Source organism: Chiloscyllium plagiosum, unplaced genomic scaffold (genome assembly GCF_037043375.1).
Source record: "Chiloscyllium plagiosum isolate Xiang-an unplaced genomic scaffold, Cpla_swu_hap1 HiC_scaffold_38, whole genome shotgun sequence".
Lineage (NCBI taxonomy): Eukaryota > Metazoa > Chordata > Chondrichthyes > Orectolobiformes > Hemiscylliidae > Chiloscyllium > Chiloscyllium plagiosum.
This window is the reverse complement of record NW_028270176.1, coordinates 21,765,347-21,786,198: the sequence shown is the minus strand read 5'-3', so window position 1 is coordinate 21,786,198 and position 20,852 is coordinate 21,765,347. Positions and strand designations below refer to the sequence as shown.

Sequence of the window (20,852 nt, the reverse complement as noted above, 5' to 3'; positions counted from 1 at the left end):
CCAAGCGAGCGAATGACAATTCCCAATTAGGTCTCCCGGTGATTGTCAGAAATCTCAGAGGCATAGGATCCCTCCAGTTTGGAAACAGGCCATTCCGCCCAACCAGTCGCTGAGTGGTTCGCACTGCTGCCTCACAGCGCTAGGGAGCCAGGCTCGATTCCAGCTTTAGGGAATCGAGTCTGTGTCGACTTTGCACATTCTCCCAGAGTCTGCGTGGGTTTGCTCCGGTTTGCTCTCACAGTCCAAAGACGTGCAGGCCGGCTGAATTGGCCATTCTAAATTGCTGAGCTGAAAATGTATTGCTGGAAAAGCGCAGCAGGTCAGGCAGCATCCAAGGAGCAGGAGAATCGACGTTTCGGGCATGAGCCCTTCTACAGGAAGTTCTAAATTGCCCCTAGTCATAGGTGCATTATTCAGAGTGAAACGGGTCTGGGTGGGTTACTCTTCAGAGGATCGATGTGGACTTGTTGGGCTGAAGGTCCTGTTTCCACACTGTAGCCAATCTAATTTATTCTAATCTCGTCCACACCGACCCTGCAGAGAGCAATCGACCCAGACCCATTCCGCATCATTCCACATTTAATGCTGACGAATCCACCGGGCCCGCACTATCACCGTACACAATGGGACAATGAAGCATGGCCAATCCCGCAGAAGCTACACATCTTTGGACTGAGAGCGGTAACCGGAGCAGCCGGAGCAAACCCACGCACACACGGGCAGAATGTTCAAACTGTACAGACGGTGAGGCGAGAGTCGATTGAAACCTGCGTCCCATGTATTTGAGTCAGCCAGTGTTAACCAATCCAGCGCATTTCGCCGGATCACCCGGCTCCATAGCTCAGCGGTTAGAGCACTGGTCTTGTAAACCAGGGGTCGTGAGTTCAAATCTCACTGGGGCCTCTCAGCCATGTCTCCAGCGCCCACTCAGTTTCAACGCTTGGCATGAGACTATAGGATGCTATGTTCAAGCTCAACGCCAGCTTGTCGTCTAACCGGCTTATTTGGAAGCTACGGCGTTCACCCGCAATCACCAAATGAACGAGTCGCGCTCCTGAATAACCCTGTTGGACTGATAGCTGCTGTTTTTGTCAAGAGCTTGGGAATTGATGTCTGAAACACCAGGGACATTACCCTGAAGTGACAGACACCTGTCGACTCTCATTTCTCGTCTCAGACCTGTTGAGCTTTTCCTGCAACTTCTGTTTTTGTCACTTACAGCGTTCAGTTGAAATCCACAAACTTCTTTCTTCTGCAGGCAAAGAACGGGGCTGTGTGTGTTCACGAATTTAACTTTGAGATCGCTGACCTCAGTCACTCCAAGCGAGCGAATGACAATTCCCAATTAGGTCTCCCGGTGATTGTCAGAAATCTCAGAGGCATAGGATCCCTCCAGTTTGGAAACAGGCCATTCCGCCCAACCAGTCGCTGAGTGGTTCGCACTGCTGCCTCACAGCGCTAGGGAGCCAGGCTCGATTCCAGCTTTAGGGAATCGAGTCTGTGTCGACTTTGCACATTCTCCCAGAGTCTGCGTGGGTTTGCTCCGGTTTGCTCTCACAGTCCAAAGACGTGCAGGCCGGCTGAATTGGCCATTCTAAATTGCTGAGCTGAAAATGTATTGCTGGAAAAGCGCAGCAGGTCAGGCAGCATCCAAGGAGCAGGAGAATCGACGTTTCGGGCATGAGCCCTTCTACAGGAAGTTCTAAATTGCCCCTAGTCATAGGTGCATTATTCAGAGTGAAACGGGTCTGGGTGGGTTACTCTTCAGAGGATCGATGTGGACTTGTTGGGCTGAAGGTCCTGTTTCCACACTGTAGCCAATCTAATTTATTCTAATCTCGTCCACACCGACCCTGCAGAGAGCAATCGACCCAGACCCATTCCGCATCATTCCACATTTAATGCTGACGAATCCACCGGGCCCGCACTATCACCGTACACAATGGGACAATGAAGCATGGCCAATCCCGCAGAAGCTACACATCTTTGGACTGAGAGCGGTAACCGGAGCAGCCGGAGCAAACCCACGCACACACGGGCAGAATGTTCAAACTGTACAGACGGTGAGGCGAGAGTCGATTGAAACCTGTGTCCCAAGTACTTGAGTCAGCCAGTGTTAACCAATCCAGTGCAGTGCGCCGGACCACCCGGCTCCATAGCTCAGCGGTTAGAGCACTGGTCTTGTAAACCAGGGGTCGTGAGTTCAAATCTCACTGGGGCCTCTCAGCCATGTCTCCAGCGCCCACTCAGTTTCAACGCTTGGCATGAGACTGTAGGATGCTATGTTCAAGCTCAACGCCAGCTTGTCGTCTAACCGGCTTATTTGGAAGCTACGGCGTTCACCCGCAATCACCAAATAAACGAGTCGCGCTCCTGAATAACCTTGTTGGACTGATAGCTGCTGTTTTTGTCAAGAGCTTGGGAATTGATGTCTGAAACACCAGGGTCATTACCCTGAAGTGACAGACACCTGTCGACTCTCATTTCTCGTCTCAGACCTGTTGAGCTTTTCCTGCAACTTCTGTTTTTGTCACTTACAGCGTTCAGTTGAAATCCACAAACTTCTTTCTTCTGCAGGCAAAGAACGGGGCTGTGTGTGTTCACGAATTTAACTTTGAGATCGCTGACCTCAGTCACTCCAAGCGAGCGAATGACAATTCCCAATTAGGTCTCCCGGTGATTGTCAGAAATCTCAGAGGCATAGGATCCCTCCAGTTTGGAAACAGGCCATTCCGCCCAACCAGTCGCTGAGTGGTTCGCACTGCTGCCTCACAGCGCTAGGGAGCCAGGCTCGATTCCAGCTTTAGGGAATCGAGTCTGTGTCGACTTTGCACATTCTCCCAGAGTCTGCGTGGGTTTGCTCCGGTTTGCTCTCACAGTCCAAAGACGTGCAGGCCGGCTGAATTGGCCATTCTAAATTGCTGAGCTGAAAATGTATTGCTGGAAAAGCGCAGCAGGTCAGGCAGCATCCAAGGAGCAGGAGAATCGACGTTTCGGGCATGAGCCCTTCTACAGGAAGTTCTAAATTGCCCCTAGTCATAGGTGCATTATTCAGAGTGAAACGGGTCTGGGTGGGTTACTCTTCAGAGGATCGATGTGGACTTGTTGGGCTGAAGGTCCTGTTTCCACACTGTAGCCAATCTAATTTATTCTAATCTCGTCCACACCGACCCTGCAGAGAGCAATCGACCCAGACCCATTCCGCATCATTCCACATTTAATGCTGACGAATCCACCGGGCCCGCACTATCACCGTACACAATGGGACAATGAAGCATGGCCAATCCCGCAGAAGCTACACATCTTTGGACTGAGAGCGGTAACCGGAGCAGCCGGAGCAAACCCACGCACACACGGGCAGAATGTTCAAACTGTACAGACGGTGAGGCGAGAGTCGATTGAAACCTGTGTCCCAAGTATTTGAGTCAGCCAGTGTTAACCAATCCAGTGCAGTGCGCCGGACCACCCGGCTCCATAGCTCAGCGGTTAGAGCACTGGTCTTGTAAACCAGGGGTCGTGAGTTCAAATCTCACTGGGGCCTCTCAGCCATGTCTCCAGCGCCCACTCAGTTTCAACGCTTGGCATGAGACTGTAGGATGCTATGTTCAAGCTCAACGCCAGCTTGTCGTCTAACCGGCTTATTTGGAAGCTACGGCGTTCACCCGCAATCACCAAATAAACGAGTCGCGCTCCTGAATAACCTTGTTGGACTGATAGCTGCTGTTTTTGTCAAGAGCTTGGGAATTGATGTCTGAAACACCAGGGTCATTACCCTGAAGTGACAGACACCTGTCGACTCTCATTTCTCGTCTCAGACCTGTTGAGCTTTTCCTGCAACTTCTGTTTTTGTCACTTACAGCGTTCAGTTGAAATCCACAAACTTCTTTCTTCTGCAGGCAAAGAACGGGGCTGTGTGTGTTCACGAATTTAACTTTGAGATCGCTGACCTCAGTCACTCCAAGCGAGCGAATGACAATTCCCAATTAGGTCTCCCGGTGATTGTCAGAAATCTCAGAGGCATAGGATCCCTCCAGTTTGGAAACAGGCCATTCCGCCCAACCAGTCGCTGAGTGGTTCGCACTGCTGCCTCACAGCGCTAGGGAGCCAGGCTCGATTCCAGCTTTAGGGAATCGAGTCTGTGTCGACTTTGCACATTCTCCCAGAGTCTGCGTGGGTTTGCTCCGGTTTGCTCTCACAGTCCAAAGACGTGCAGGCCGGCTGAATTGGCCATTCTAAATTGCTGAGCTGAAAATGTATTGCTGGAAAAGCGCAGCAGGTCAGGCAGCATCCAAGGAGCAGGAGAATCGACGTTTCGGGCATGAGCCCTTCTACAGGAAGTTCTAAATTGCCCCTAGTCATAGGTGCATTATTCAGAGTGAAACGGGTCTGGGTGGGTTACTCTTCAGAGGATCGATGTGGACTTGTTGGGCTGAAGGGCCTGTTTCCACACTGTAGACAATCTAATTTATTCTAATCTCGTCCACACCGACCCTGCAGAGAGCAATCGACCCAGACCCATTCCGCATCATTCCACATTTAATGCTGACGAATCCACCGGGCCCGCACTATCACCGTACACAATGGGACAATGAAGCATGGCCAATCCCGCAGAAGCTACACATCTTTGGACTGAGAGCGGTAACCAGAGCAGCCGGAGCAAACCCACGCACACACGGGCAGAATGTTCAAACTGTACAGACGGTGAGGCGAGAGTCGATTGAAACCTGTGTCCCAAGTACTTGAGTCAGGCAGTGTTAACCAATCCAGTGCAGTGCGCCGGACCACCCGGCTCCATAGCTCAGCGGTTAGAGCACTGGTCTTGTAAACCAGGGGTCGTGAGTTCAAATCTCACTGGGGCCTCTCAGCCATGTCTCCAGCGCCCACTCAGTTTCAACGCTTGGCATGAGACTGTAGGATGCTATGTTCAAGCTCAACGCCAGCTTGTCGTCTAACCGGCTTATTTGGAAGCTACGGCGTTCACCCGCAATCACCAAATGAACGAGTCGCGCTCCTGAATAACCTTGTTGGACTGATAGCTGCTGCTTTTGTCAAGAGCTTGGGAATTGATGTCTGAAACACCAGGGTCATTACCCTGAAGTGACAGACACCTGTCGACTCTCATTTCTCGTCTCAGACCTGTTGAGCTTTTCCTGCAACTTCTGTTTTTGTCACTTACAGCGTTCAGTTGAAATCCACAAACTTCTTTCTTCTGCAGGCAAAGAACGGGGCTGTGTGTGTTCACGAATTTAACTTTGAGATCGCTGACCTCAGTCACTCCAAGCGAGCGAATGACAATTCCCAATTAGGTCTCCCGGTGATTGTCAGAAATCTCAGAGGCATAGGATCCCTCCAGTTTGGAAACAGGCCATTCCGCCCAACCAGTCGCTGAGTGGTTCGCACTGCTGCCTCACAGCGCTAGGGAGCCAGGCTCGATTCCAGCTTTAGGGAATCGAGTCTGTGTCGACTTTGCACATTCTCCCAGAGTCTGCGTGGGTTTGCTCCGGTTTGCTCTCACAGTCCAAAGACGTGCAGGCCGGCTGAATTGGCCATTCTAAATTGCTGAGCTGAAAATGTATTGCTGGAAAAGCGCAGCAGGTCAGGCAGCATCCAAGGAGCAGGAGAATCGACGTTTCGGGCATGAGCCCTTCTACAGGAAGTTCTAAATTGCCCCTAGTCATAGGTGCATTATTCAGAGTGAAACGGGTCTGGGTGGGTTACTCTTCAGAGGATCGATGTGGACTTGTTGGGCTGAAGGTCCTGTTTCCACACTGTAGCCAATCTAATTTATTCTAATCTCGTCCACACCGACCCTGCAGAGAGCAATCGACCCAGACCCATTCCGCATCATTCCACATTTAATGCTGACGAATCCACCGGGCCCGCACTATCACCGTACACAATGGGACAATGAAGCATGGCCAATCCCGCAGAAGCTACACATCTTTGGACTGAGAGCGGTAACCGGAGCAGCCGGAGCAAACCCACGCACACACGGGCAGAATGTTCAAACTGTACAGACGGTGAGGCGAGAGTCGATTGAAACCTGTGTCCCATGTATTTGAGTCAGCCAGTGTTAACCAATCCAGCGCAGTGCGCCGGACCACCCGGCTCCATAGCTCAGCGGTTAGAGCACTGGTCTTGTAAACCAGGGGTCGTGAGTTCAAATCTCACTGGGGCCTCTCAGCCATGTCTCCAGCGCCCACTCAGTTTCAACGCTTGGCATGAGACTGTAGGATGCTATGTTCAAGCTCAACGCCAGCTTGTCGTCTAACCGGCTTATTTGGAAGCTACGGCGTTCACCCGCAATCACCAAATGAACGAGTCGCGCTCCTGAATAACCCTGTTGGACTGATAGCTGCTGTTTTTGTCAAGAGCTTGGGAATTGATGTCTGAAACACCAGGGTCATTACCCTGAAGTGACAGACACCTGTCGACTCTCATTTCTCGTCTCAGACCTGTTGAGCTTTTCCTGCAACTTCTGTTTTTGTCACTTACAGCGTTCAGTTGAAATCCACAAACTTCTTTCTTCTGCAGGCAAAGAACGGGGCTGTGTGTGTTCACGGATTTAACTTTGAGATCGCTGACCTCAGTCACTCCAAGCGAGCGAATGACAATTCCCAATTAGGTCTCCCGGTGATTGTCAGAAATCTCAGAGGCATAGGATCCCTCCAGTTTGGAAACAGGCCATTCCGCCCAACCAGTCGCTGAGTGGTTCGCACTGCTGCCTCACAGCGCTAGGGAGCCAGGCTCGATTCCAGCTTTAGGGAATCGAGTCTGTGTCGACTTTGCACATTCTCCCAGAGTCTGCGTGGGTTTGCTCCGGTTTGCTCTCACAGTCCAAAGACGTGCAGGCCGGCTGAATTGGCCATTCTAAATTGCTGAGCTGAAAATGTATTGCTGGAAAAGCGCAGCAGGTCAGGCAGCATCCAAGGAGCAGGAGAATCGACGTTTCGGGCATGAGCCCTTCTACAGGAAGTTCTAAATTGCCCCTAGTCATAGGTGCATTATTCAGAGTGAAACGGGTCTGGGTGGGTTACTCTTCAGAGGATCGATGTGGACTTGTTGGGCTGAAGGGCCTGTTTCCACACTGTAGCCAATCTAATTTATTCTAATCTCGTCCACACCGACCCTGCAGAGAGCAATCGACCCAGACCCATTCCGCATCATTCCACATTTAATGCTGACGAATCCACCGGGCCCGCACTATCACCGTACACAATGGGACAATGAAGCATGGCCAATCCCGCAGAAGCTACACATCTTTGGACTGAGAGCGGTAACCGGAGCAGCCGGAGCAAACCCACGCACACACGGGCAGAATGTTCAAACTGTACAGACGGTGAGGCGAGAGTCGATTGAAACCTGCGTCCCATGTATTTGAGTCAGCCAGTGTTAACCAATCCAGCGCATTTCGCCGGATCACCCGGCTCCATAGCTCAGCGGTTAGAGCACTGGTCTTGTAAACCAGGGGTCGTGAGTTCAAATCTCACTGGGGCCTCTCAGCCATGTCTCCAGTGCCCACTCAGTTTCAACGCTTGGCATGAGACTATAGGATGCTATGTTCAAGCTCAACGCCAGCTTGTCGTCTAACCGGCTTATTTGGAAGCTACGGCGTTCACCCGCAATCACCAAATGAACGAGTCGCGCTCCTGAATAACCCTGTTGGACTGATAGCTGCTGTTTTTGTCAAGAGCTTGGGAATTGATGTCTGAAACACCAGGGTCATTACCCTGAAGTGACAGACACCTGTCGACTCTCATTTCTCGTCTCAGACCTGTTGAGCTTTTCCTGCAACTTCTGTTTTTGTCACTTACAGCGTTCAGTTGAAATCCACAAACTTCTTTCTTCTGCAGGCAAAGAACGGGGCTGTGTGTGTTCACGGATTTAACTTTGAGATCGCTGACCTCAGTCACTCCAAGCGAGCGAATGACAATTCCCAATTAGGTCTCCCGGTGATTGTCAGAAATCTCAGAGGCATAGGATCCCTCCAGTTTGGAAACAGGCCATTCCGCCCAACCAGTCGCTGAGTGGTTCGCACTGCTGCCTCACAGCGCTAGGGAGCCAGGCTCGATTCCAGCTTTAGGGAATCGAGTCTGTGTCGACTTTGCACATTCTCCCAGAGTCTGCGTGGGTTTGCTCCGGTTTGCTCTCACAGTCCAAAGACGTGCAGGCCGGCTGAATTGGCCATTCTAAATTGCTGAGCTGAAAATGTATTGCTGGAAAAGCGCAGCAGGTCAGGCAGCATCCAAGGAGCAGGAGAATCGACGTTTCGGGCATGAGCCCTTCTACAGGAAGTTCTAAATTGCCCCTAGTCATAGGTGCATTATTCAGAGTGAAACGGGTCTGGGTGGGTTACTCTTCAGAGGATCGATGTGGACTTGTTGGGCTGAAGGTCCTGTTTCCACACTGTAGCCAATCTAATTTATTCTAATCTCGTCCACACCGACCCTGCAGAGAGCAATCGACCCAGACCCATTCCGCATCATTCCACATTTAATGCTGACGAATCCACCGGGCCCGCACTATCACCGTACACAATGGGACAATGAAGCATGGCCAATCCCGCAGAAGCTACACATCTTTGGACTGAGAGCGGTAACCGGAGCAGCCGGAGCAAACCCACGCACACACGGGCAGAATGTTCAAACTGTACAGACGGTGAGGCGAGAGTCGATTGAAACCTGCGTCCCATGTATTTGAGTCAGCCAGTGTTAACCAATCCAGCGCATTTCGCCGGATCACCCGGCTCCATAGCTCAGCGGTTAGAGCACTGGTCTTGTAAACCAGGGGTCGTGAGTTCAAATCTCACTGGGGCCTCTCAGCCATGTCTCCAGCGCCCACTCAGTTTCAACGCTTGGCATGAGACTGTAGGATGCTATGTTCAAGCTCAACGCCAGCTTGTCGTCTAACCGGCTTATTTGGAAGCTACGGCGTTCACCCGCAATCACCAAATGAACGAGTCGCGCTCCTGAATAACCCTGTTGGACTGATAGCTGCTGTTTTTGTCAAGAGCTTGGGAATTGATGTCTGAAACACCAGGGTCATTACCCTGAAGTGACAGACACCTGTCGACTCTCATTTCTCGTCTCAGACCTGTTGAGCTTTTCCTGCAACTTCTGTTTTTGTCACTTACAGCGTTCAGTTGAAATCCACAAACTTCTTTCTTCTGCAGGCAAAGAACGGGGCTGTGTGTGTTCACGGATTTAACTTTGAGATCGCTGACCTCAGTCACTCCAAGCGAGCGAATGACAATTCCCAATTAGGTCTCCCGGTGATTGTCAGAAATCTCAGAGGCATAGGATCCCTCCAGTTTGGAAACAGGCCATTCCGCCCAACCAGTCGCTGAGTGGTTCGCACTGCTGCCTCACAGCGCTAGGGAGCCAGGCTCGATTCCAGCTTTAGGGAATCGAGTCTGTGTCGACTTTGCACATTCTCCCAGAGTCTGCGTGGGTTTGCTCCGGTTTGCTCTCACAGTCCAAAGACGTGCAGGCCGGCTGAATTGGCCATTCTAAATTGCTGAGCTGAAAATGTATTGCTGGAAAAGCGCAGCAGGTCAGGCAGCATCCAAGGAGCAGGAGAATCGACGTTTCGGGCATGAGCCCTTCTACAGGAAGTTCTAAATTGCCCCTAGTCATAGGTGCATTATTCAGAGTGAAACGGGTCTGGGTGGGTTACTCTTCAGAGGATCGATGTGGACTTGTTGGGCTGAAGGGCCTGTTTCCACACTGTAGCCAATCTAATTTATTCTAATCTCGTCCACACCGACCCTGCAGAGAGCAATCGACCCAGACCCATTCCGCATCATTCCACATTTAATGCTGACGAATCCACCGGGCCCGCACTATCACCGTACACAATGGGACAATGAAGCATGGCCAATCCCGCAGAAGCTACACATCTTTGGACTGAGAGCGGTAACCGGAGCAGCCGGAGCAAACCCACGCACACACGGGCAGAATGTTCAAACTGTACAGACGGTGAGGCGAGAGTCGATTGAAACCTGCGTCCCATGTATTTGAGTCAGCCAGTGTTAACCAATCCAGCGCATTTCGCCGGATCACCCGGCTCCATAGCTCAGCGGTTAGAGCACTGGTCTTGTAAACCAGGGGTCGTGAGTTCAAATCTCACTGGGGCCTCTCAGCCATGTCTCCAGCGCCCACTCAGTTTCAACGCTTGGCATGAGACTATAGGATGCTATGTTCAAGCTCAACGCCAGCTTGTCGTCTAACCGGCTTATTTGGAAGCTACGGCGTTCACCCGCAATCACCAAATGAACGAGTCGCGCTCCTGAATAACCCTGTTGGACTGATAGCTGCTGTTTTTGTCAAGAGCTTGGGAATTGATGTCTGAAACACCAGGGTCATTACCCTGAAGTGACAGACACCTGTCGACTCTCATTTCTCGTCTCAGACCTGTTGAGCTTTTCCTGCAACTTCTGTTTTTGTCACTTACAGCGTTCAGTTGAAATCCACAAACTTCTTTCTTCTGCAGGCAAAGAACGGGGCTGTGTGTGTTCACGGATTTAACTTTGAGATCGCTGACCTCAGTCACTCCAAGCGAGCGAATGACAATTCCCAATTAGGTCTCCCGGTGATTGTCAGAAATCTCAGAGGCATAGGATCCCTCCAGTTTGGAAACAGGCCATTCCGCCCAACCAGTCGCTGAGTGGTTCGCACTGCTGCCTCACAGCGCTAGGGAGCCAGGCTCGATTCCAGCTTTAGGGAATCGAGTCTGTGTCGACTTTGCACATTCTCCCAGAGTCTGCGTGGGTTTGCTCCGGTTTGCTCTCACAGTCCAAAGACGTGCAGGCCGGCTGAATTGGCCATTCTAAATTGCTGAGCTGAAAATGTATTGCTGGAAAAGCGCAGCAGGTCAGGCAGCATCCAAGGAGCAGGAGAATCGACGTTTCGGGCATGAGCCCTTCTACAGGAAGTTCTAAATTGCCCCTAGTCATAGGTGCATTATTCAGAGTGAAACGGGTCTGGGTGGGTTACTCTTCAGAGGATCGATGTGGACTTGTTGGGCTGAAGGTCCTGTTTCCACACTGTAGCCAATCTAATTTATTCTAATCTCGTCCACACCGACCCTGCAGAGAGCAATCGACCCAGACCCATTCCGCATCATTCCACATTTAATGCTGACGAATCCACCGGGCCCGCACTATCACCGTACACAATGGGACAATGAAGCATGGCCAATCCCGCAGAAGCTACACATCTTTGGACTGAGAGCGGTAACCGGAGCAGCCGGAGCAAACCCACGCACACACGGGCAGAATGTTCAAACTGTACAGACGGTGACGCGAGAGTCGATTGAAACCTGTGTCCCAAGTACTTGAGTCAGCCAGTGTTAACCAATCCAGCGCAGTGCGCCGGACCACCCGGCTCCATAGCTCAGCGGTTAGAGCACTGGTCTTGTAAACCAGGGGTCGTGAGTTCAAATCTCACTGGGGCCTCTCAGCCATGTCTCCAGCGCCCACTCAGTTTCAACGCTTGGCATGAGACTGTAGGATGCTATGTTCAAGCTCAACGCCAGCTTGTCGTCTAACCGGCTTATTTGGAAGCTACGGCGTTCACCCGCAATCACCAAATGAACGAGTCGCGCTCCTGAATAACCTTGTTGGACTGATAGCTGCTGTTTTTGTCAAGAGCTTGGGAATTGATGTCTGAAACACCAGGGTCATTACCCTGAAGTGACAGACACCTGTCGACTCTCATTTCTCGTCTCAGACCTGTTGAGCTTTTCCTGCAACTTCTGTTTTTGTCACTTACAGCGTTCAGTTGAAATCCACAAACTTCTTTCTTCTGCAGGCAAAGAACGGGGCTGTGTGTGTTCACGAATTTAACTTTGAGATCGTTGACCTCAGTCACTCCAAGCGAGCGAATGACAATTCCCAATTAGGTCTCCCGGTGATTGTCAGAAATCTCAGAGGCATAGGATCCCTCCAGTTTGGAAACAGGCCATTCCGCCCAACCAGTCGCTGAGTGGTTCGCACTGCTGCCTCACAGCGCTAGGGAGCCAGGCTCGATTCCAGCTTTAGGGAATCGAGTCTGTGTCGACTTTGCACATTCTCCCAGAGTCTGCGTGGGTTTGCTCCGGTTTGCTCTCACAGTCCAAAGACGTGCAGGCCGGCTGAATTGGCCATTCTAAATTGCTGAGCTGAAAATGTATTGCTGGAAAAGCGCAGCAGGTCAGGCAGCATCCAAGGAGCAGGAGAATCGACGTTTCGGGCATGAGCCCTTCTACAGGAAGTTCTAAATTGCCCCTAGTCATAGGTGCATTATTCAGAGTGAAACGGGTCTGGGTGGGTTACTCTTCAGAGGATCGATGTGGACTTGTTGGGCTGAAGGTCCTGTTTCCACACTGTAGCCAATCTAATTTATTCTAATCTCGTCCACACCGACCCTGCAGAGAGCAATCGACCCAGACCCATTCCGCATCATTCCACATTTAATGCTGACGAATCCACCGGGCCCGCACTATCACCGTACACAATGGGACAATGAAGCATGGCCAATCCCGCAGAAGCTACACATCTTTGGACTGAGAGCGGTAACCGGAGCAGCCGGAGCAAACCCACGCACACACGGGCAGAATGTTCAAACTGTACAGACGGTGAGGCGAGAGTCGATTGAAACCTGCGTCCCATGTATTTGAGTCAGCCAGTGTTAACCAATCCAGCGCATTTCGCCGGATCACCCGGCTCCATAGCTCAGCGGTTAGAGCACTGGTCTTGTAAACCAGGGGTCGTGAGTTCAAATCTCACTGGGGCCTCTCAGCCATGTCTCCAGCGCCCACTCAGTTTCAACGCTTGGCATGAGACTATAGGATGCTATGTTCAAGCTCAACGCCAGCTTGTCGTCTAACCGGCTTATTTGGAAGCTACGGCGTTCACCCGCAATCACCAAATGAACGAGTCGCGCTCCTGAATAACCCTGTTGGACTGATAGCTGCTGTTTTTGTCAAGAGCTTGGGAATTGATGTCTGAAACACCAGGGACATTACCCTGAAGTGACAGACACCTGTCGACTCTCATTTCTCGTCTCAGACCTGTTGAGCTTTTCCTGCAACTTCTGTTTTTGTCACTTACAGCGTTCAGTTGAAATCCACAAACTTCTTTCTTCTGCAGGCAAAGAACGGGGCTGTGTGTGTTCACGAATTTAACTTTGAGATCGCTGACCTCAGTCACTCCAAGCGAGCGAATGACAATTCCCAATTAGGTCTCCCGGTGATTGTCAGAAATCTCAGAGGCATAGGATCCCTCCAGTTTGGAAACAGGCCATTCCGCCCAACCAGTCGCTGAGTGGTTCGCACTGCTGCCTCACAGCGCTAGGGAGCCAGGCTCGATTCCAGCTTTAGGGAATCGAGTCTGTGTCGACTTTGCACATTCTCCCAGAGTCTGCGTGGGTTTGCTCCGGTTTGCTCTCACAGTCCAAAGACGTGCAGGCCGGCTGAATTGGCCATTCTAAATTGCTGAGCTGAAAATGTATTGCTGGAAAAGCGCAGCAGGTCAGGCAGCATCCAAGGAGCAGGAGAATCGACGTTTCGGGCATGAGCCCTTCTACAGGAAGTTCTAAATTGCCCCTAGTCATAGGTGCATTATTCAGAGTGAAACGGGTCTGGGTGGGTTACTCTTCAGAGGATCGATGTGGACTTGTTGGGCTGAAGGTCCTGTTTCCACACTGTAGCCAATCTAATTTATTCTAATCTCGTCCACACCGACCCTGCAGAGAGCAATCGACCCAGACCCATTCCGCATCATTCCACATTTAATGCTGACGAATCCACCGGGCCCGCACTATCACCGTACACAATGGGACAATGAAGCATGGCCAATCCCGCAGAAGCTACACATCTTTGGACTGAGAGCGGTAACCGGAGCAGCCGGAGCAAACCCACGCACACACGGGCAGAATGTTCAAACTGTACAGACGGTGAGGCGAGAGTCGATTGAAACCTGCGTCCCATGTATTTGAGTCAGCCAGTGTTAACCAATCCAGTGCAGTGCGCCGGACCACCCGGCTCCATAGCTCAGCGGTTAGAGCACTGGTCTTGTAAACCAGGGGTCGTGAGTTCAAATCTCACTGGGGCCTCTCAGCCATGTCTCCAGCGCCCACTCAGTTTCAACGCTTGGCATGAGACTGTAGGATGCTATGTTCAAGCTCAACGCCAGCTTGTCGTCTAACCGGCTTATTTGGAAGCTACGGCGTTCACCCGCAATCACCAAATAAACGAGTCGCGCTCCTGAATAACCTTGTTGGACTGATAGCTGCTGTTTTTGTCAAGAGCTTGGGAATTGATGTCTGAAACACCAGGGTCATTACCCTGAAGTGACAGACACCTGTCGACTCTCATTTCTCGTCTCAGACCTGTTGAGCTTTTCCTGCAACTTCTGTTTTTGTCACTTACAGCGTTCAGTTGAAATCCACAAACTTCTTTCTTCTGCAGGCAAAGAACGGGGCTGTGTGTGTTCACGAATTTAACTTTGAGATCGCTGACCTCAGTCACTCCAAGCGAGCGAATGACAATTCCCAATTAGGTCTCCCGGTGATTGTCAGAAATCTCAGAGGCATAGGATCCCTCCAGTTTGGAAACAGGCCATTCCGCCCAACCAGTCGCTGAGTGGTTCGCACTGCTGCCTCACAACGCTAGGGAGCCAGGCTCGATTCCAGCTTTAGGGAATCGAGTCTGTGTCGACTTTGCACATTCTCCCAGAGTTTGCGTGGGTTTGCTCCGGTTTGCTCTCACAGTCCAAAGACGTGCAGGCCGGCTGAATTGGCCATTCTAAATTGCTGAGCTGAAAATGTATTGCTGGAAAAGCGCAGCAGGTCAGGCAGCATCCAAGGAGCAGGAGAATCGACGTTTCGGGCATGAGCCCTTCTACAGGAAGTTCTAAATTGCCCCTAGTCATAGGTGCATTATTCAGAGTGAAACGGGTCTGGGTGGGTTACTCTTCAGAGGATCGATGTGGACTTGTTGGGCTGAAGGTCCTGTTTCCACACTGTAGCCAATCTAATTTATTCTAATCTCGTCCACACCGACCCTGCAGAGAGCAATCGACCCAGACCCATTCCGCATCATTCCACATTTAATGCTGACGAATCCACCGGGCCCGCACTATCACCGTACACAATGGGACAATGAAGCATGGCCAATCCCGCAGAAGCTACACATCTTTGGACTGAGAGCGGTAACCGGAGCAGCCGGAGCAAACCCACGCACACACGGGCAGAATGTTCAAACTGTACAGACGGTGAGGCGAGAGTCGATTGAAACCTGTGTCCCAAGTACTTGAGTCAGCCAGTGTTAACCAATCCAGTGCAGTGCGCCGGACCACCCGGCTCCATAGCTCAGTGGTTAGAGCACTGGTCTTGTAAACCAGGGGTCGTGAGTTCAAATCTCACTGGGGCCTCTCAGCCATGTCTCCAGCGCCCACTCAGTTTCAACGCTTGGCATGAGACTGTAGGATGCTATGTTCAAGCTCAACGCCAGCTTGTCGTCTAACCGGCTTATTTGGAAGCTACGGCGTTCACCCGCAATCACCAAATAAACGAGTCGCGCTCCTGAATAACCTTGTTGGACTGATAGCTGCTGTTTTTGTCAAGAGCTTGGGAATTGATGTCTGAAACACCAGGGTCATTACCCTGAAGTGACAGACACCTGTCGACTCTCATTTCTCGTCTCAGACCTGTTGAGCTTTTCCTGCAACTTCTGTTTTTGTCACTTACAGCGTTCAGTTGAAATCCACAAACTTCTTTCTTCTGCAGGCAAAGAACGGGGCTGTGTGTGTTCACGAATTTAACTTTGAGATCGCTGACCTCAGTCACTCCAAGCGAGCGAATGACAATTCCCAATTAGGTCTCCCGGTGATTGTCAGAAATCTCAGAGGCATAGGATCCCTCCAGTTTGGAAACAGGCCATTCCGCCCAACCAGTCGCTCAGTGGTTCGCACTGCTGCCTCACAGCGCTAGGGAGCCAGGCTCGATTCCAGCTTTAGGGAATCGAGTCTGTGTCGACTTTGCACATTCTCCCAGAGTTTGCGTGGGTTTGCTCCGGTTTGCTCTCACAGTCCAAAGACGTGCAGGCCGGCTGAATTGGCCATTCTAAATTGCTGAGCTGAAAATGTATTGCTGGAAAAGCGCAGCAGGTCAGGCAGCATCCAAGGAGCAGGAGAATCGACGTTTCGGGCATGAGCCCTTCTACAGGAAGTTCTAAATTGCCCCTAGTCATAGGTGCATTATTCAGAGTGAAACGGGTCTGGGTGGGTTACTCTTCAGAGGATCGATGTGGACTTGTTGGGCTGAAGGTCCTGTTTCCACACTGTAGCCAATCTAATTTATTCTAATCTCGTCCACACCGACCCTGCAGAGAGCAATCGACCCAGACCCATTCCGCATCATTCCACATTTAATGCTGACGAATCCACCGGGCCCGCACTATCACCGTACACAATGGGACAATGAAGCATGGCCAATCCCGCAGAAGCTACACATCTTTGGACTGAGAGCGGTAACCGGAGCAGCCGGAGCAAACCCACGCACACACGGGCAGAATGTTCAAACTGTACAGACGGTGAGGCGAGAGTCGATTGAAACCTGTGTCCCAAGTATTTGAGTCAGCCAGTGTTAACCAATCCAGCGCAGTGCGCCGGACCACCCGGCTCCATAGCTCAGCGGTTAGAGCACTGGTCTTGTAAACCAGGGGTCGTGAGTTTAAATCTCACTGGGGCCTCTCAGCCATGTCTCCAGCGCCCACTCAGTTTCAACGCTTGGCATGAGACTGTAGGATGCTATGTTCAAGCTCAACGCCAGCTTGTCGTCTAACCGGCTTATTTGGAAGCTACGGCGTTCACCCGCAATCACCAAATGAACGAGTCGCGCTCCTGAATAACCCTGTTGGACTGATAGCTGCTGTTTTTGTCAAGAGCTTGGGAATTGATGTCTGAAACACCAGGGTCATTACCCTGAAGTGACAGACACTTGTCGCCTCTCATTTCTCGTCTCAGACCTGTTGAGCTTTTCCTGCAACTTCTGTTTTTGTCACTTACAGCGTTCAGTTGAAATCCACAAACTTCTTTCTTCTGCAGGCAAAGAACGGGGCTGTGTGTGTTCACGGATTTAACTTTGAGATCGCTGACCTCAGTCACTCCAAGCGAGCGAATGACAATTCCCAATTAGGTCTCCCGGTGATTGTCAGAAATCTCAGAGGCATAGGATCCCTCCAGTTTGGAAACAGGCCATTCCGCCCAACCAGTCGCTGAGTGGTTCGCACTGCTGCCTCACAGCGCTAGGGAGCCAGGCTCGATTCCAGCTTTAGGGAATCGAGTCTGTGTCGACTTTGCACATTCTCCCAGAGTCTGCGTGGGTTTGCTCCGGTTTGCTCTCACAGTCCAAAGACGTGCAGGCCGGCTGAATTGGCCATTCTAAATTGCTGAGCTGAAAATGTATTGCTGGAAAAGCGCAGCAGGTCAGGCAGCATCCAAGGAGCAGGAGAATCGACGTTTCGGGCATGAGCCCTTCTACAGGAAGTTCTAAATTGCCCCTAGTCATAGGTGCATTATTCAGAGTGAAACGGGTCTGGGTGGGTTACTCTTCAGAGGATCGATGTGGACTTGTTGGGCTGAAGGTCCTGTTTCCACACTGTAGCCAATCTAATTTATTCTAATCTCGTCCACACCGACCCTGCAGAGAGCAATCGACCCAGACCCATTCCGCATCATTCCACATTTAATGCTGACGAATCCACCGGGCCCGCACTATCACCGTACACAATGGGACAATGAAGCATGGCCAATCCCGCAGAAGCTACACATCTTTGGACTGAGAGCGGTAACCGGAGCAGCCGGAGCAAACCCACGCACACACGGGCAGAATGTTCAAACTGTACAGACGGTGACGCGAGAGTCGATTGAAACCTGTGTCCCAAGTACTTGAGTCAGCCAGTGTTAACCAATCCAGCGCAGTGCGCCGGACCACCCGGCTCCATAGCTCAGCGGTTAGAGCACTGGTCTTGTAAACCAGGGGTCGTGAGTTCAAATCTCACTGGGGCCTCTCAGCCATGTCTCCAGCGCCCACTCAGTTTCAACGCTTGGCATGAGACTGTAGGATGCTATGTTCAAGCTCAACGCCAGCTTGTCGTCTAACCGGCTTATTTGGAAGCTACGGCGTTCACCCGCAATCACCAAATGAACGAGTCGCGCTCCTGAATAACCTTGTTGGACTGATAGCTGCTGTTTTTGTCAAGAGCTTGGGAATTGATGTCTGAAACACCAGGGTCATTACCCTGAAGTGACAGACACCTGTCGACTCTCATTTCTCGTCTCAGACCTGTTGAGCTTTTCCTGCAACTTCTGTTTTTGTCACTTACAGCGTTCAGTTGAAATCCACAAACTTCTTTCTTCTGCAGGCAAAGAACGGGGCTGTGTGTGTTCACGAATTTAACTTTGAGATCGTTGACCTCAGTCACTCCAAGCGAGCGAATGACAATTCCCAATTAGGTCTCCCGGTGATTGTCAGAAATCTCAGAGGCATAGGATCCCTCCAGTTTGGAAACAGGCCATTCCGCCCAACCAGTCGCTGAGTGGTTCGCACTGCTGCCTCACAGCGCTAGGGAGCCAGGCTCGATTCCAGCTTTAGGGAATCGAGTCTGTGTCGACTTTGCACATTCTCCCAGAGTCTGCGTGGGTTTGCTCCGGTTTGCTCTCACAGTCCAAAGACGTGCAGGCCGGCTGAATTGGCCATTCTAAATTGCTGAGCTGAAAATGTATTGCTGGAAAAGCGCAGCAGGTCAGGCAGCATCCAAGGAGCAGGAGAATCGACGTTTCGGGCATGAGCCCTTCTACAGGAAGTTCTAAATTGCCCCTAGTCATAGGTGCATTATTCAGAGTGAAACGGGTCTGGGTGGGTTACTCTTCAGAGGATCGATGTGGACTTGTTGGGCTGAAGGTCCTGTTTCCACACTGTAGCCAATCTAATTTATTCTAATCTCGTCCACACCGACCCTGCAGAGAGCAATCGACCCAGACCCATTCCGCATCATTCCACATTTAATGCTGACGAATCCACCGGGCCCGCACTATCACCGTACACAATGGGACAATGAAGCATGGCCAATCCCGCAGAAGCTACACATCTTTGGACTGAGAGCGGTAACCGGAGCAGCCGGAGCAAACCCACGCACACACGGGCAGAATGTTCAAACTGTACAGACGGTGAGGCGAGAGTCGATTGAAACCTGCGTCCCATGTATTTGAGTCAGCCAGTGTTAACCAATCCAGCGCATTTCGCCGGATCACCCGGCTCCATAGCTCAGCGGTTAGAGCACTGGTCTTGTAAACCAGGGGTCGTGAGTTCAAATCTCACTGGGGCCTCTCAGCCATGTCTCCAGCGCCCACTCAGTTTCAACGCTTGGCATGAGACTATAGGATGCTATGTTCAAGCTCAACGCCAGCTTGTCGTCTAACCGGCTTATTTGGAAGCTACGGCGTTCACCCGCAATCACCAAATGAACGAGTCGCGCTCCTGAATAACCCTGTTGGACTGATAGCTGCTGTTTTTGTCAAGAGCTTGGGAATTGATGTCTGAAACACCAGGGACATTACCCTGAAGTGACAGACACCTGTCGACTCTCATTTCTCGTCTCAGACCTGTTGAGCTTTTCCTGCAACTTCTGTTTTTGTCACTTACAGCGTTCAGTTGAAATCCACAAACTTCTTTCTTCTGCAGGCAAAGAACGGGGCTGTGTGTGTTCACGAATTTAACTTTGAGATCGCTGACCTCAGTCACTCCAAGCGAGCGAATGACAATTCCCAATTAGGTCTCCCGGTGATTGTCAGAAATCTCAGAGGCATAGGATCCCTCCAGTTTGGAAACAGGCCATTCCGCCCAACCAGTCGCTGAGTGGTTCGCACTGCTGCCTCACAGCGCTAGGGAGCCAGGCTCGATTCCAGCTTTAGGGAATCGAGTCTGTGTCGACTTTGCACATTCTCCCAGAGTCTGCGTGGGTTTGCTCCGGTTTGCTCTCACAGTCCAAAGACGTGCAGGCCGGCTGAATTGGCCATTCTAAATTGCTGAGCTGAAAATGTATTGCTGGAAAAGCGCAGCAGGTCAGGCAGCATCCAAGGAGCAGGAGAATCGACGTTTCGGGCATGAGCCCTTCTACAGGAAGTTCTAAATTGCCCCTAGTCATAGGTGCATTATTCAGAGTGAAACGGGTCTGGGTGGGTTACTCTTCAGAGGATCGATGTGGACTTGTTGGGCTGAAGGTCCTGTTTCCACACTGTAGCCAATCTAATTTATTCTAATCTCGTCCACACCGACCCTGCAGAGAGCAATCGACCCAGACCCATTCCGCATCATTCCACATTTAATGCTGACGAATCCACCGGGCCCGCACTATCACCGTACACAATGGGACAATGAAGCATGGCCAATCCCGCAGAAGCTACACATCTTTGGACTGAGAGCGGTAACCGGAGCAGCCGGAGCAAACCCACGCACACACGGGCAGAATGTTCAAACTGTACAGACGGTGAGGCGAGAGTCGATTGAAACCTGCGTCCCATGTATTTGAGTCAGCCAGTGTTAACCAATCCAGTGCAGTGCGCCGGACCACCCGGCTCCATAGCTCAGCGGTTAGAGCACTGGTCTTGTAAACCAGGGGTCGTGAGTTCAAATCTCACTGGGGCCTCTCAGCCATGTCTCCAGCGCCCACTCAGTTTCAACGCTTGGCATGAGACTGTAGGATGCTATGTTCAAGCTCAACGCCAGCTTGTCGTCTAACCGGCTTATTTGGAAGCTACGGCGTTCACCCGCAATCACCAAATAAACGAGTCGCGCTCCTGAATAACCTTG

At 51.3% G+C, this 20,852-nt stretch overlaps 16 non-coding genes across 16 annotated transcripts; all 16 read left to right on the top strand.

Moving 5' to 3' along the window:
• Positions 1-830: 830 nt before the first annotated feature.
• trnat-ugu (transfer RNA threonine (anticodon UGU)) lies at positions 831-903 on the top strand. Its single transcript has one exon. It is a non-coding gene; the product is annotated as a tRNA-Thr (tRNA).
• Positions 904-2,149: 1,246 nt separating this feature from the next.
• trnat-ugu (transfer RNA threonine (anticodon UGU)) lies at positions 2,150-2,222 on the top strand. Its single transcript has one exon. It is a non-coding gene; the product is annotated as a tRNA-Thr (tRNA).
• A 1,246-nt stretch (positions 2,223-3,468) lies between these two features.
• trnat-ugu (transfer RNA threonine (anticodon UGU)) lies at positions 3,469-3,541 on the top strand. Its single transcript has one exon. It is a non-coding gene; the product is annotated as a tRNA-Thr (tRNA).
• A 1,246-nt stretch (positions 3,542-4,787) lies between these two features.
• trnat-ugu (transfer RNA threonine (anticodon UGU)) lies at positions 4,788-4,860 on the top strand. The gene has a single exon. It is a non-coding gene; the product is annotated as a tRNA-Thr (tRNA).
• A 1,246-nt stretch (positions 4,861-6,106) lies between these two features.
• On the top strand, positions 6,107-6,179 carry trnat-ugu (transfer RNA threonine (anticodon UGU)). The gene has a single exon. It is a non-coding gene; the product is annotated as a tRNA-Thr (tRNA).
• Positions 6,180-7,425: 1,246 nt separating this feature from the next.
• On the top strand, positions 7,426-7,498 carry trnat-ugu (transfer RNA threonine (anticodon UGU)). The gene has a single exon. It is a non-coding gene; the product is annotated as a tRNA-Thr (tRNA).
• A 1,246-nt stretch (positions 7,499-8,744) lies between these two features.
• On the top strand, positions 8,745-8,817 carry trnat-ugu (transfer RNA threonine (anticodon UGU)). The gene has a single exon. It is a non-coding gene; the product is annotated as a tRNA-Thr (tRNA).
• A 1,246-nt stretch (positions 8,818-10,063) lies between these two features.
• trnat-ugu (transfer RNA threonine (anticodon UGU)) lies at positions 10,064-10,136 on the top strand. Its single transcript has one exon. It is a non-coding gene; the product is annotated as a tRNA-Thr (tRNA).
• A 1,246-nt stretch (positions 10,137-11,382) lies between these two features.
• Positions 11,383-11,455, top strand: trnat-ugu (transfer RNA threonine (anticodon UGU)). Its single transcript has one exon. It is a non-coding gene; the product is annotated as a tRNA-Thr (tRNA).
• A 1,246-nt stretch (positions 11,456-12,701) lies between these two features.
• On the top strand, positions 12,702-12,774 carry trnat-ugu (transfer RNA threonine (anticodon UGU)). Its single transcript has one exon. It is a non-coding gene; the product is annotated as a tRNA-Thr (tRNA).
• Positions 12,775-14,020: 1,246 nt separating this feature from the next.
• trnat-ugu (transfer RNA threonine (anticodon UGU)) lies at positions 14,021-14,093 on the top strand. The gene has a single exon. It is a non-coding gene; the product is annotated as a tRNA-Thr (tRNA).
• A 1,246-nt stretch (positions 14,094-15,339) lies between these two features.
• Positions 15,340-15,412, top strand: trnat-ugu (transfer RNA threonine (anticodon UGU)). The gene has a single exon. It is a non-coding gene; the product is annotated as a tRNA-Thr (tRNA).
• A 1,246-nt stretch (positions 15,413-16,658) lies between these two features.
• Positions 16,659-16,731, top strand: trnat-ugu (transfer RNA threonine (anticodon UGU)). The gene has a single exon. It is a non-coding gene; the product is annotated as a tRNA-Thr (tRNA).
• A 1,246-nt stretch (positions 16,732-17,977) lies between these two features.
• Positions 17,978-18,050, top strand: trnat-ugu (transfer RNA threonine (anticodon UGU)). Its single transcript has one exon. It is a non-coding gene; the product is annotated as a tRNA-Thr (tRNA).
• Positions 18,051-19,296: 1,246 nt separating this feature from the next.
• trnat-ugu (transfer RNA threonine (anticodon UGU)) lies at positions 19,297-19,369 on the top strand. Its single transcript has one exon. It is a non-coding gene; the product is annotated as a tRNA-Thr (tRNA).
• A 1,246-nt stretch (positions 19,370-20,615) lies between these two features.
• On the top strand, positions 20,616-20,688 carry trnat-ugu (transfer RNA threonine (anticodon UGU)). The gene has a single exon. It is a non-coding gene; the product is annotated as a tRNA-Thr (tRNA).
• The last annotated feature ends 164 nt before the right edge of the window (positions 20,689-20,852 follow it).